The sequence below is a fragment of the Muscardinus avellanarius genome, assembly GCF_963383645.1.
Source record: "Muscardinus avellanarius genome assembly, chromosome: 4".
Classification (NCBI taxonomy): Eukaryota; Metazoa; Chordata; class Mammalia; order Rodentia; family Gliridae; genus Muscardinus; species Muscardinus avellanarius.
In genome coordinates this window covers 10439792-10452746 of record NC_137789.1, presented here as the reverse complement: position 1 = coordinate 10452746, position 12955 = coordinate 10439792, and the positions used below count along the sequence as shown (strand labels likewise).

General features: G+C 40.3%; 1 protein-coding gene across 1 annotated transcript in view; it reads right to left on the bottom strand.

Annotated features, from left to right (window-relative positions):
- Positions 1–12955, bottom strand: part of KCNQ3 (potassium voltage-gated channel subfamily Q member 3) — a gene marked incomplete at both ends in the record, with an annotated part of 312050 nt that overhangs the window by 91716 nt on the left and 207379 nt on the right. The gene's annotated exons all lie outside the window — the stretch shown is intronic.

The following is a 12955-nucleotide window of genomic DNA, read 5'->3' as shown; positions in this document are numbered from 1 at the left end:
GGTGCCTTTTATCAGATGTGAATTATATCTCAAAAAATAAGATGCTGGGAAGCCCCAAATAACAAATTATAAAATTTTTTAAATGTAAGTTAGATTCCACCAATTTATTGCAATACTCTCCAATGCCTTTCAACCCCTTGCACACATCTGGAAAAACACACAACTTCTGAGTGTCCCTAAAGCCTGAAATGACTGGGCCCCAACTGCCTCTATGTCTCTTTGACTAGCCTTCTTTCCTTGGCTCACTCAGTCCCTGCCATTCTTCCAACAACATAGAGCCCTAGATCTCTCTTCTTTACTAGACAATGTGCTTGGAATACTCTACTCATCTATTATTATTATTATTTTTTGGTGGTACTGGGGTTCCTGGAAACCCTTCTACCTCTGGGCTACACTCCCAGACCTATTTTTTTTATATATTTTTTTATTTGGAAACAGGGTCTCTTAAGCCAGGGAGGCTGGCTTTGAACTTGCGGATCCTCCTGTCTCAGCCTAACAAGTGCGGGGATTACAAGTGTGCATCACCACGCCCGGCTTACTCTACACATCTTTATAAGGCTGGCTTCGTCTGATTATTTAGATCTCTGCCAAAATATGGTTTCCTTAGCAGGCCTTCTCTTTTCTGACTAATCAAAATAACTTAGCGCTTCTCTAAGCCTATTTCAGTAGCATCACCCTATTCATTTCTTGGTAGCACTGAACTGCTGGAAGTCAGGTAATGTGTAGGTTTGTGATAACTTGTCAGCCTTGCCCACTTGGAGTGTGATCCTGGGAGGAGTGGTTCCCATGTCTGGCTTCCTTATACCTCCCTTTATGACCCAGAAAAAGCCCTGGCAGGGAACACTGGCTGGACAAATGGAATTCTTCTTTGGATATACCCACCTGAAAAACCTGCCTCTCTGCGACACTGCTGTACACACTAACAAAGCAGTCAGACTGGACAAGACAAGAAAGAGTAATCTGGGCATAGTGGTGCATGCCTCTTAACCCAGTACTTGGAAAACTGAGAATTGCAGGTTTGAGGACAGCTTCAGCAATAATATAGGACTCTCTTCAACTCAGCAAGACTTTGTTTCAAAATAAAAAATAAAAAGGCTATGGAATATCTTACACATAGAATGTCACTGGGTTCAATCCCTAGTAACAAAAATAAAAATAAAACAAAACAAAATGAATACTAGGAATGTAGAGTTATCTATTCAGATAACTCCATCACTACTGGAAAGAGTTTTCTAGACCCATTTACTAAATCACAATTGCAAAGGGCAAACTATTTTCACCTGGAAAATGTTTAAACCTCCCAGAGAATGAACCTTTTGAAAATCTCTCCTAAGGGACAATTGTTTCTCAAACAGTTGCAGCTTAATCATGACCTCTGTCAGGTTATTCAATTTAAACATGGAATAACCAACAAATCTTTGAAGCTTACAGGAATTCAAATATATTTTTAAGTAAAAAAGGAGGATGAAGAGGAGTAGGAGGAGAGAAGGAAGAGATAACAGTGCACACTGAGAAAGACAGAGGCCTGATTGAGAATAGCTGAGATTAGTGCTAATAATTAGAACAACAAAATAAGTATGACCATCATTCAATAAACATCTGCTGGAAGTCCCATGCAAATAGATCTGCTGTTACCTCCTTATAGGGCCACGGTAGCAGGTAGAACTCTACAGTGACCTCCAAGATTTCTGCCCTGCAGAATTCTAAGAACTATGAATATCATAAATTCACTCCTATAAATGGGTGATGGTGCATGCTTTTAATCCCAGCACTTGGGAGCTGGAGACAGGAGGATCGAGCTGGTTCGAAGCCAGCCTCACTGGCTTAAGAGACCCTGTTTAAAAAATATATATTTTTTAATATATATTTAATATATATTTATTTTTAAATATATATTTATATATTTAAATATATATTTATTTAAAATATATATTCAGCATATATATATATATTAGGTCTGGGCATGTAGCCCAGAGGTAGAAGGGTTTCCAGGAACCTCAGTACCACCAAAAATAAGTAAAATAAATAAATAAATAAATAGGTTTCCATATACAGCACAGTTGAATTTACCATAGGAAGACTGTCTGAGTGGGCCTGATTTTATCACACAGGCCCTTTAAATCTGAGTATAGGAGACAGAGACAGAGGAGTAAGAGATTTGAAGCATGAGAGGGATTCATGGCAGGTGCGCTTTAACATTGCTGGCTCTGAAAGTGAAAGGGCCCCAAGAGGAAATGCAGATGGTGTCTCAGTTCAGAAATGCCCTGATAACCTGCAAGAAAACAAACACCTCAGTCCTCAGCAACATGAGCTGAATTCCACCAACAACCGAAATGAACTTAGAAGAGGATGCAGCCTAAGCAACACTTTGACTATGGCTTGTGAGGCCCTAGAGAGGAACAGCTCTGCTATCCCTGGATTCCTGATGTGAACTGTGACAAAGGGATCTTTTTAAAGTTACTATATATGGGATAATTAGTTATAGAAATGGAAAACTATTTCAACCATAATAACCATAATAAATTCAATTAATTCTAGTGAAATCTACAAAGTAAGTGATGATGATGGTGGTGATGGTGATGATGATGGTGATGGGGACGGTGAAGGTGATGATATTGGTGATGGTGATGATGGTGATGGTGATAATGATGGTGAATGATGGTGATGATAAAGGTCATGATGATGGTGATATTGATGATGCTGTTGTTGGTGATAATAGGTTATTGACGGTGATAATACTGGTAGTGGTAGTGACAGTGAAATTGATCATGATGAGGTGATTGTGTTGATGATGAGGTGGAGATGGTGATGTTACACTGAGATCTGTTGAGCATGCACATGTGTCAGGCACTGCACTCTGTGCTATGCTTACATCACCTCAGCTTATTCTCACACCAAACTTTGTAAGACAGAAACCAGGATTTATCTTTATTCATAGTCAAGGAAACATGGCTCAGACACCTTGATTATGACATTAGTCAAAGGAGAGCCATGATTCCAGCTCAGAGACTATTTGGTCAACACTGGGAAACAGGTGAGGCTTCACAGAAGATGAAGAGCTTGGGATAATGGCTACCAGGAGGGTGGTCCAGGCTAGAGAACAGTATGGACTCAGGCTTAGAAGCTAAAACAGGATAAAGGGAGTAGGGAATTAGAAGCAGGGTAGTTCGTTGGGGATTTATGCTTTAAGCGTTAGAATTTTTGACTGAAGTAATATAGACTCAATTTAAATACACCTAAGAAATAAAGGGATTTCATTATCAAAATAAAAACAAAACAAAACTAGGCCATCTCATGGAATTACTGAACTAAATCTAAGGTATTACCAGAATCAGGCTTAAAGACTTTCTGCTCCTCCTTGTGAAACATGCTCATTTCTCCCCCTCCTCTCTCCCTTCTCTTTCTTGTCTTCTGGTTCCTTTGGAAATCTGTTTGCCAATACCGTCCCAAAATATGGCATACTCTTAACTTCCAGACAGAGGATGATGAATGGTTCTATCAGGTCCAAGAACAAATTCTCAGAGAAAGAATCTGTTGACTCAGCTTGTATTAGGGTGTCCACTCCCAGCCCAATCAGCTTTTCCCACAGGTGTCCTATGGACCTGACCTAGAAACTCATAATGCAACCACATAAATGGTAAAGGGAAAAGGAACATGTGATTAAAAAACTGGTAAAGCCATTGATCTAGTCTATTTAACAACAGGTAGAGCAAAAAAAGACTAGAGAAAAGATATAAGCAAGTCCATGAAATTCTTCCTGGGCCAGCTTACCTAATGACTGATGGATTGATGCACCAAAAGTGCCGGCATAATATCGATTATCAGGGGGCTGACATATTATTGTGAAAGTCCTGGGTCCCTTATATTATGCTATTTGGAGGATTATCCTCTCATTAATGCAAACCTGAGATGGAGACAGACCTTAGAAATGCTGACAATACTGCCAGCCCTTCCTCCTGTTTCATTTGACCCCACAGATGGATATTTCCTATAAACACACTCCTCTCTTTGGCAAGTTACTGAACCCAAGAGGATATAATCAACCATGTTCTAAAACATGAATAAATAAAAGCTGAGGGAGAGATTGAGGGAATTTAACACCTCTGTAAATACCTCTCAGGTTATAGCTTGGAGAATTAAAGTGCCTTTCATGACAACCACTGATTTAAGGAGCTGGTAATATACAGGACAACAAAACAAGGCTGAAAGTAATTTCAAAACAGAGGATAGAGGGAGATTATTGGCCTTCCATAGTAGCAATGAAACTGAATGACTGAAGATTGCAAAATCTGGGAGACCACTCACAACAATTCGATTTGTCAGTGCCACGAGTGACCCTTACACTGATGCACAATGCAATGTGACATTTGAGACTGGTTTATATATTGAACCAGCCCTCATATAAGGCCAATTAAAGACTGATTGTAGAAAAATCCTGAGTAAAAGATAACTCTACCTCATGATACTTGAATGATCTTGGACAAGTCATTTGAACTCTCTCAGCCTGTTTCTCTGTTGGGAAAATAATGTCCAAATGGTTGCAAATATTTAGAAGTATGACATAATAACATAAAAGGGTTTTTGACACAAGGTGGGGGGGTAGAATATATACCAGCCTTCCCATGTCCCATTTTACTTCAAAGCAAAAATCTTTGAGGTTCTCTGACAGTATTTAAATCCTGGCTTTGTTACTTGGTTTATGTCTCTGGAAATTTTTTAAGTATAAAGAAAATTTTGCAGTTCAAGTTGAATGCACAACTTCCAGAAGGGCTGGGGAACTGCAGGAATGTTGTCTTCACTTAGTCTTTCTGCCACTCAGTGTTGTCACAGACATGGAGAGGAAAACCATGTCTAGTAATAGTTCCAGAAGCCATATGCCATGATTTAAATCCCAGCCACCCAGTCCTCTACCATGCCCATCTTATCTCTGCACTGATTCCTGAATATGAAGAAGACTTGCCTCCAAGAAAGCAACCAATGCCTACCCTCTGCTAGAGACAGTGCAGAAAGCCCATGGACCTCAACAAACAAGAGTGGTTCTGAGCTGAGCATGGTGACCTGCATCTGTAATCCCAGTACTCGAGAGGCTGAAAACAAGACACTCACAGATTCTAAGGCAACCTCAGATATGTAGTGAGGTTCTTAACAACTCAGTGAGACCCTGACTCAAAAATTCTTAAAACAAGAGCTGGGAGTATAGATTGGAGGTATAATGCCAATGGGTTCAATCCCCAAATACCAAAAAAAAAAAGTGGTCCTGACACCATGAAGGGAGTGGACATTTTTAAGTTTTATGAATGTCCCCCAAGCACATAATAGGCTCTCAACAAATACTTGCTAGAAAATGAAAGAAAAAACAAGGGAATTAGTTCATGAGAGTCTACTGTGTACCAAGCACATTACATTCGGGATTTTATATTAAACTCCCTTAAGTCTCAGGACAATCCTGCGAGATAGTTGCATTTGTTTCAACCATTTTACTGATGAGGAAAGACTCAGTGATGTGAACTCACTTCTCCAAAGGTCACATATCTGGAGAATTGCCACTAACACTCCCCACCACTCCACTTAGGTGCTTCTAAGCACAGCATACATTTCCTCTTTGCCCTGTAAAGACACTCTGCAACCCAATTCTTTTAAATAATCACTTTTAGCTATTGTTATCCCTTTGTACTTAGGGAAAAAAAAACACTTAGTGAGATAAGGGGAAAGGGCTATTCCAGTTTTTCACAGAAGTAGAAACTGAAAGGAGAACTACCTTATCTTACACAAGATGTTACCAAGTGTTACAGAGTGAAGGGCATCTGGGCAGTTCAAGGAGATTTTAATTTGCTTAGAAATTTATTCCTCTCTGCACAACCACTTAACAGTGACCAAAATTTCTTCTGAGGTAGGAAGTAAACTCGACTAAATTTTTTTACATGCATTAGTGGGAAAGAAATATCTATCAGAGTCTTTTAGAAGGACAAGTACCTCATATGTGGGTAAGTCAGAGTGGTTTATCTGAGAGGTGGTTAATGCATCTGCTTGCTTCAATAGACACGTACCAAGCTTCTAGCTGTGCTTAGGACACTGTACAAGCAATTCTGGGAATGGGATGCATAGAAGCCCCCTGTATCCTGTGTATGAGTTTGCTGACATACACAAACTCATTATAATGTGATGGCAACTTCCATACCTTGCCTCATCTAATACTCAAGGCTGTCTTTGAAGATTGGCACTGGCTTAGTGATGTCTAGAGACCTGTCCAAGACTACAAAGAGTTAGAGTTGAAGCTAGAACTCTCAGATTCCACAGCAGAAGTTTAACATCTTTATTGTACTGTCTTTACTATTTAGTTTTATAAAAATCAGTTTTCTCATTTGCTTTCCTGACTAGGTAGGTGATTTTACAAACTAATTTGCAGATATGCCAATAATGTCAAAGCCATTGCCCTACTATTCACTATTGTGTCTCCAGCACCATGGACAGGGCCAGGCACACAGTAGGCATGAAAGGAAATTTACTGGATAAATAATTAAATCAATTTTGTATTAAATTCTCCAGGGCTGACCAGGACATTTGTCACTGTATATTTTTGAAGAGCAGTACAGTGCTTATGCTCAATTTTAGGCACTTTGTTTACCAAATCCTGCAAAGTAGATCTCACTTTTCTAATTTTAAATGTAAGAACATAAAGCTCAGAGACAATGAGGAGCTACCTCTGTATTAAATACATTCTAGACAGAGTGGCTAGAACTCCATCTCCATTTTTCCAACAAGGCTACAGCTCAGTCTTTGAATGTTTTGGAGGAGAACTAAGACAGTAGAATCTGCATCGTAGAAGGAGCTCTGGCCATGATGGATAAAAGCAAAAGCAATCAGGACACAGAAAGAGCAGATGAGAGCAAGACAGAGAGAGAGAGATTCCCAATGTCAGAGCAGTGTGTCCCTGGGTAAATGGCAGCTACTTTGAAGCTCAACTTCACAGAAATATGAATGGTTCAATGTACACAGTTAGTGCTCAGTGACTGCTGATTCTCTTTTGCTCACTGATGAGCATTCAGAATGGAGATTCCCAGCAAATTGTTTTGCACCTGCATGCATATCCTGAGCTTTAAGATACGATAACAATCTAGGTTTTGTCCTTACTGAACTGTGCACGTGTGCACTCCGTTGAAAGCCAGAGGGAAGTCCACAGCAAAAAGCTTCTGATGCCAGTCAGAAGAAGATCTGTAGTCTCTCCAGGAGGGCAATGTTCCAGCTATCACCCTGCAAACTGTATCACAGAGATAACTGTCAGGAGTCCAAGGTTCCTGGTCTACCTGGGCCTCTGTGAGTCTTAGAACTGTCAGGACCAGACACAGCTGGTAGTGGCAGGATCTCTACCCCTATGTTGGTTATTCCATATTTGTTTGCCACAGGATCCAACAGCAACTTCCTGTTCATGAGGTTGAATTACATTTTAACATAAAAGATGTTTTCCTTTCATTTTTAAAAGGAAGCTTTATATTACTACCTGCCATAATAGAAACTGTAAAAATGAGTTCACTGCTGACTGAATTTAATCAGACACTGTTGCCTGCTTGATGATTAGAGGCTAGGGCTGGCTTGTTTAATAAAGAAAGGGAGGGAGGGAAGGAAAGAAGGAGAGGAAGAAGGGAGAAATGGAGAAAAATAGAGGGGGAGAGGCATTAAAGGCAAATAACAAATAATAGAGAGATGTAAGGTTATATTATCACCAAAATAAGACTTTCTTCTTTTAACCAGAAAGACCAAAAGAGTTGGAAGGTGGAGACTATGCTGCTACCTGGTTCTTTGTTATCTCCAGCCATTTCTCCATTTACTTTAGAAACATCTCAAGGACTAAACCATGCTCGGGAAACCAAGGATCCTCACCCCTCATTTTACATGTGGTGGGTGAAAGTCATTCCCGAAGGTCCAGGATCCGAGTCCCTCTGCACAGAATGTGCTAATGTCCTCTCTGCTTACATTTATAAGGAATCATAGAAACCCGGAGAGGCACTTTCTCTCTCATTCCTACCTGTGTCATCCTGTAATCGTTTACTGGCAATTCTGGAGCCTTGAGGTAAAAGTCTTTTCATTATTTATTGGAGCACAGATCTTATTATGAAAGTAACTTAACCACCACACCTGAGTTAACAAGGAAAAGATGGACAAATTGCCATAATATCAGCACCCCAATGCTTCAACATCTCCCCTATCAGCATGCCATCCCTGCATTTATTTAGATAATGGCAATCACAGTCACATACTGTGTTTTGGCTTCTGGACTGGTCTTGTCCTACCTTCTGAGGGATGCAACATCTAACTCACATCTGTCTATAGCAAACATCTCAGGGAAAACCTGCTGAGTTTTCTCTGTAATTATTTTCATGTGATTGCCCTCCATTTCCTCACTTGCAAGGGGGATAATACTTTTTTAATTTTTTTGTTTGTTTTTGCGGGTCTGGGGATGGAACCCAGTGGCATTTGATCTCCAAGCTACATCCCCTGCCCTATTTATTTTATTCTTTATTTTGAAACAGGGTCTCACTAAGTTGCAGAGGGCCTCACTAAGTAGCTGAGGCTGTCCGTGAACCGCAATCCTCCGTTCTCAGCCTCCCAAATGCTGGGATTACAAGTGTGCGCCACCATGCCCGGCTCTTTTTAATTTTTTTTATTGATGCATTGTAGTCAACCATCTTAATGGAGTGCACGACTGTAAAGAATAGAAGTAATTCTACAGTGTTTGCTTATGTAGGACTCAACAAGATGCTGTAAAACACTGAGAAGAGGATTTGATTTGTTAAAATCTCCTAGGCTTTTCTGACTCACTTTACCTTATCTGGGCCTAGGACTTCAAATCTAGAACTGGCCAGGCCTTGGAAGTTTCTGAAGGGACTTAAGGCCAATTCTGGGAGTTGGGATAAATTCAGCTCCTCCTCTGAGTTCCCTGGATCCTCTGGAATCTAACTTGTGACCATAGATCCCTTCTCTTCTGTAGTTTGTTTCTAGATACAAGCATGTTTAGTTTATTATATTATTATTATTATTATTATTATTATTATTCTGGAGAATTCCTATCCATTCATCAAAGCCATATTCAGATGTATTCTCTTAAAGGTAAACTTCCTTTTTTCCCCTAAAACATTCCTTTTTTATATTATGTCTGTCACCTGTACCTTCATCTAGTGTTGCATTTAGCAAGTGGACATAAAATATACAAGAATTATACAAATACATTTATTGGTTGAGTTGAAGATAAAGTTCAAAACTTCTGGTATTTTTACCACCCTCCCCATGACCATCGATAAAATAACTCATTTGCTTTTTTCAGTCATTTTCCAAGGTAAACATCCAGATGACGTAGGCTCATATATATGCATCTCATAGCTATATCGCGTGCCTTGTATTATGTAATGCATATCTCAGATTAAGGCATTTTAGAGCATATAGATTACCTTTTTGTTTCTAATTACTGTATAGTATTCCACAGTATACATTCATCACAATTTATTCTGCTTTTCCCATAATATATGGTCTTCATCCTTGCACATACTTTCTTGGGCAATTAACTTTGTTTGCTTGCCTACCAACTAGACTGTCATTTCCTTTGGCATAAGATCTAAATCACATTTACCTTACTGTTTTAACATCAGAAAATGTCTGTTACATATGAAATGATCAATGGGTAGTGGGTAAATGAATGAATGAATGAATGAATGAATGAATGAATAAGGAGAATATCAAAGGATCCCTTTGGGATCCAGATATAGAAATAAAAAGCCTTTCTGATGCTCATTCTCAATCCACTGGCCTTGATCATTCTAAGCATAATAGTTTTTACCATGTGAGGCATGATCAGGGGTCCGAATTATGTTAGGTGGTCCCAGCTGCTTACAGTGAAAAGACTCCTGGTCCTTTTTTCTAATTCTTTTGCAAATGCCCAGAGTTTTTTTTTTTTTTAGATACAAGCAAAAGAGATTTAAATAAACTTAGAAAGTAAATAAATGATTGCTTCAAAATAACCAAATGGGAGTCTTCCAATAAACCATTTCTCCACAGGAGAGAAGAAACGTGGAAAAGGAAAATGTCCAAAACAGCAAATTTACAAAGAGGCTGCGAAGTTAACGGAAATAAGAGGTTTGCAGTAAATGTGCTGCTTTAGCATCCCATCTTCAGGGCATTGCTGGGGCGTTTGTTTCTTTTATGAGGCAGTCGTGAAGTCAGAAATATAAACAAGGCTTTAAATCATCATTTAGCAAGAGGGGAGCAATTTCTTTGCTTAGGCAAGCCTGATCGCTGCCATGATAATTCCCCATGTTCATTTGTTCTCTCTCCAAGAAGCTGAAAATATTTGATAGATTGCTAGAGTCTGTATTTCCCATGGCACACCATTACATCAGACTGTTTAATGGAGTGCTACATTTCAGGGCTGAGGCAGCACCCCATCTGACTGCCCAGCCTCCATTCAGGCAGTCCCTTCGCCCTGGAATGCCTGCCTTCACCTCTGTCTGTCATGACTAGACAGCCCACATCCAGCATTGCCTCCTGCAGAAAGTCCTCAACACCTTGGAAAAGGATATTATGGGCACAGTGAATATCAGGTCTGCATGGGTGACACTGCAGCTGTGCAACTCTGTGCCAATGCATTATATTCTCCAACTCTCCCTTTTATCATTTATAAAGTAGGGAGAATATCAATACCTACCTCATAAAGTACATGCAAAGAGAATGAGATGTTCAGAAAGAACTTGTTAGGAGCCACTGCCCAAGAAATCATAGTCCTAGTAATTCTAATAATTCTTATTATACTTTTTAATCTCCTAATGTGATGTTTCCTCTGTCAAAGATGAGTGGCAGGAGTTAGGTGTGGTGGCACACAGCCTAAAATCCCAGTGTTTGGGAGACTGAGACAGGAGGACTGCTGGTTCAAGGTCAGCCCCATTCCTGATGAGGCCATCAGCAACTTGAGATGCTATTTCAAAATAAAATAAGGCTGGGGGTATAGCTCAGAGGAAGAATGCCTCTGATTTCAATCCTCAGTGTCAAAGAAGAAGAGGAGAAAGAGAAGAAGAGGAAGAATGCTACAGCATTTCATGCAGGCCTTAAACAAAAGCTTGGCCAGGGGACCCGCAAAGGCTGGAGTCCCCCACTAGAATAACTAGCCCTTCCTTGCCGGGCGTGGTGGCGCACGCTTGTAATCCCCGCGCTTGGGAGGCAGAGACAGGAGGATCGCGCAGGTTCGAAGCCAGCCCCGCGCGCTGGCTTAGGAGACCCTGTTTCCAAATATAAAATGTAAAAAGAGGTCTGGGAGTGTAGCCCGGAGGTAGAAGGGCTTCCAGGAACCCCAGTACCACCAAAAAAAAAAAAAAAAAAAAGAATAACTAGCCCTTCCCCCTTCAAAAGAATTTTTTTTTTGGCTTTTTTTTTGCGGGTCTGGAGATGGAACCCAGGGGCATTCGACCTTTGAGCTACACCCCTTGCCCTATTTTTTGTTCTTTATTTTGAAACCGGCTCTCACTGAGTTGCAGAGGCCTCACTAAGTAGCTGAGGCTGTCTGAGAACCTCAATCCTCCAGGTCTCAGCCTCCCAAATGCTGGGATTACAAGCATGCACCACCACGCCCAGCTCAAAAGAATTATTTTAAAATTATTTGAATTAATATATGTAATTGGAATATTATGTATAAGCATTATAACTAAAATAGATGGGCAGCAGCCAGGCGTGGTGGCGCACGCTTGTAATCCCCGCACTTGGGAGGCAGAGACAGGAGGATTGCACAGGTTCGAAGCCAGCCGCGCGCGCTGGCTTAGGAGACCCTGTTTCCAAATAAAAAAAAAATGTAAAAATAGGTCTGGGAGTGTAGCCCGGAGGTAAAAGGGCTTCCAGGAACCCCAGTACCACCAAAATAAAAATAAAAATAAAAATAAAATAAAATAAAATAAAATAGATGGGCAGCAACATGTGAGAGACTCAATCAGCAAAAATCTTTTTTTCCCCAAGGATAAAGTTTGGGCCAAAGATTAAGTTCAAGCTGACCTTAGTTTGGGCCAATGTATAAGATTAAGTTCAAGCTGGCCTTGTGATATGAGGCAAAGCATACTTTCTATGATCTATTAAATGTCTGGCACCCTGTCCTGAAGTCTGTTAAAGACTTTCTCTGTCCTTGAAATTTTCTGCTTACATGACTGTGGTTTTGTCTATTCTGCCAAGAAAGAAAGTATAAAGATTGTAACAAATCCTGAATAAAGTGGGAGAAGCTTGCATCTGGTCTCATGTGTCAGTTTTCTCTTCATGACCTTGACTCTTCTTTCACCAACACACAACCCCCAACTCCTGCTAGGGCTGGACCCCAGCAGAAGAAGGAGAAGGAGAAGGAGAAGAAGAAGAGGAAGAAGAAGAAGAAGAAGAAGAAGAAGAAGAAGAAGAAGAAGAAGAAGAAGAAGAAGAAGAAGAAGAAGAGGAGGAGGAGGAGGAGGAGGAGGAGGAGGAGGAGGAGGAGGAGGAGGAGGAGGAGGAGGAGAAAAAGGAGGAGAAGGAAAAGGAGGAGAAGGAAAAGGAGGAGAAGGAAAAGGAGAGGAAATGGAGAAAGAGGAGGAGGAGGAAGAGGAGGAGGAGGATGAAGAGGAGGAGGAGTCACCCACTATTGTTCTAAGTACTTCAATAGTACAGTAGTCCCCCTTCATCTGCAGCTTTACTTTTTGAGGTTTTAGTTACCTGGTCAGCAGTGGTCTGAAATTATTAAATGGAAAATTCCAGAAATAAACAATTTATAAATTTAAATTGAGCATCCCTCTGAGTAGTATGATGACATTTCATGCTATCCCACCATCCCACCTGAGATATGAATCATCCCTTTGTTCACAGTATCCTCACTGTATATGCTACCTACCCATTAGTGATTTAGCTGTCTCAATAATCCGGTCACCTATTGCAGTGTTGTAGTGCATATGTTCAAATAACCATTTTT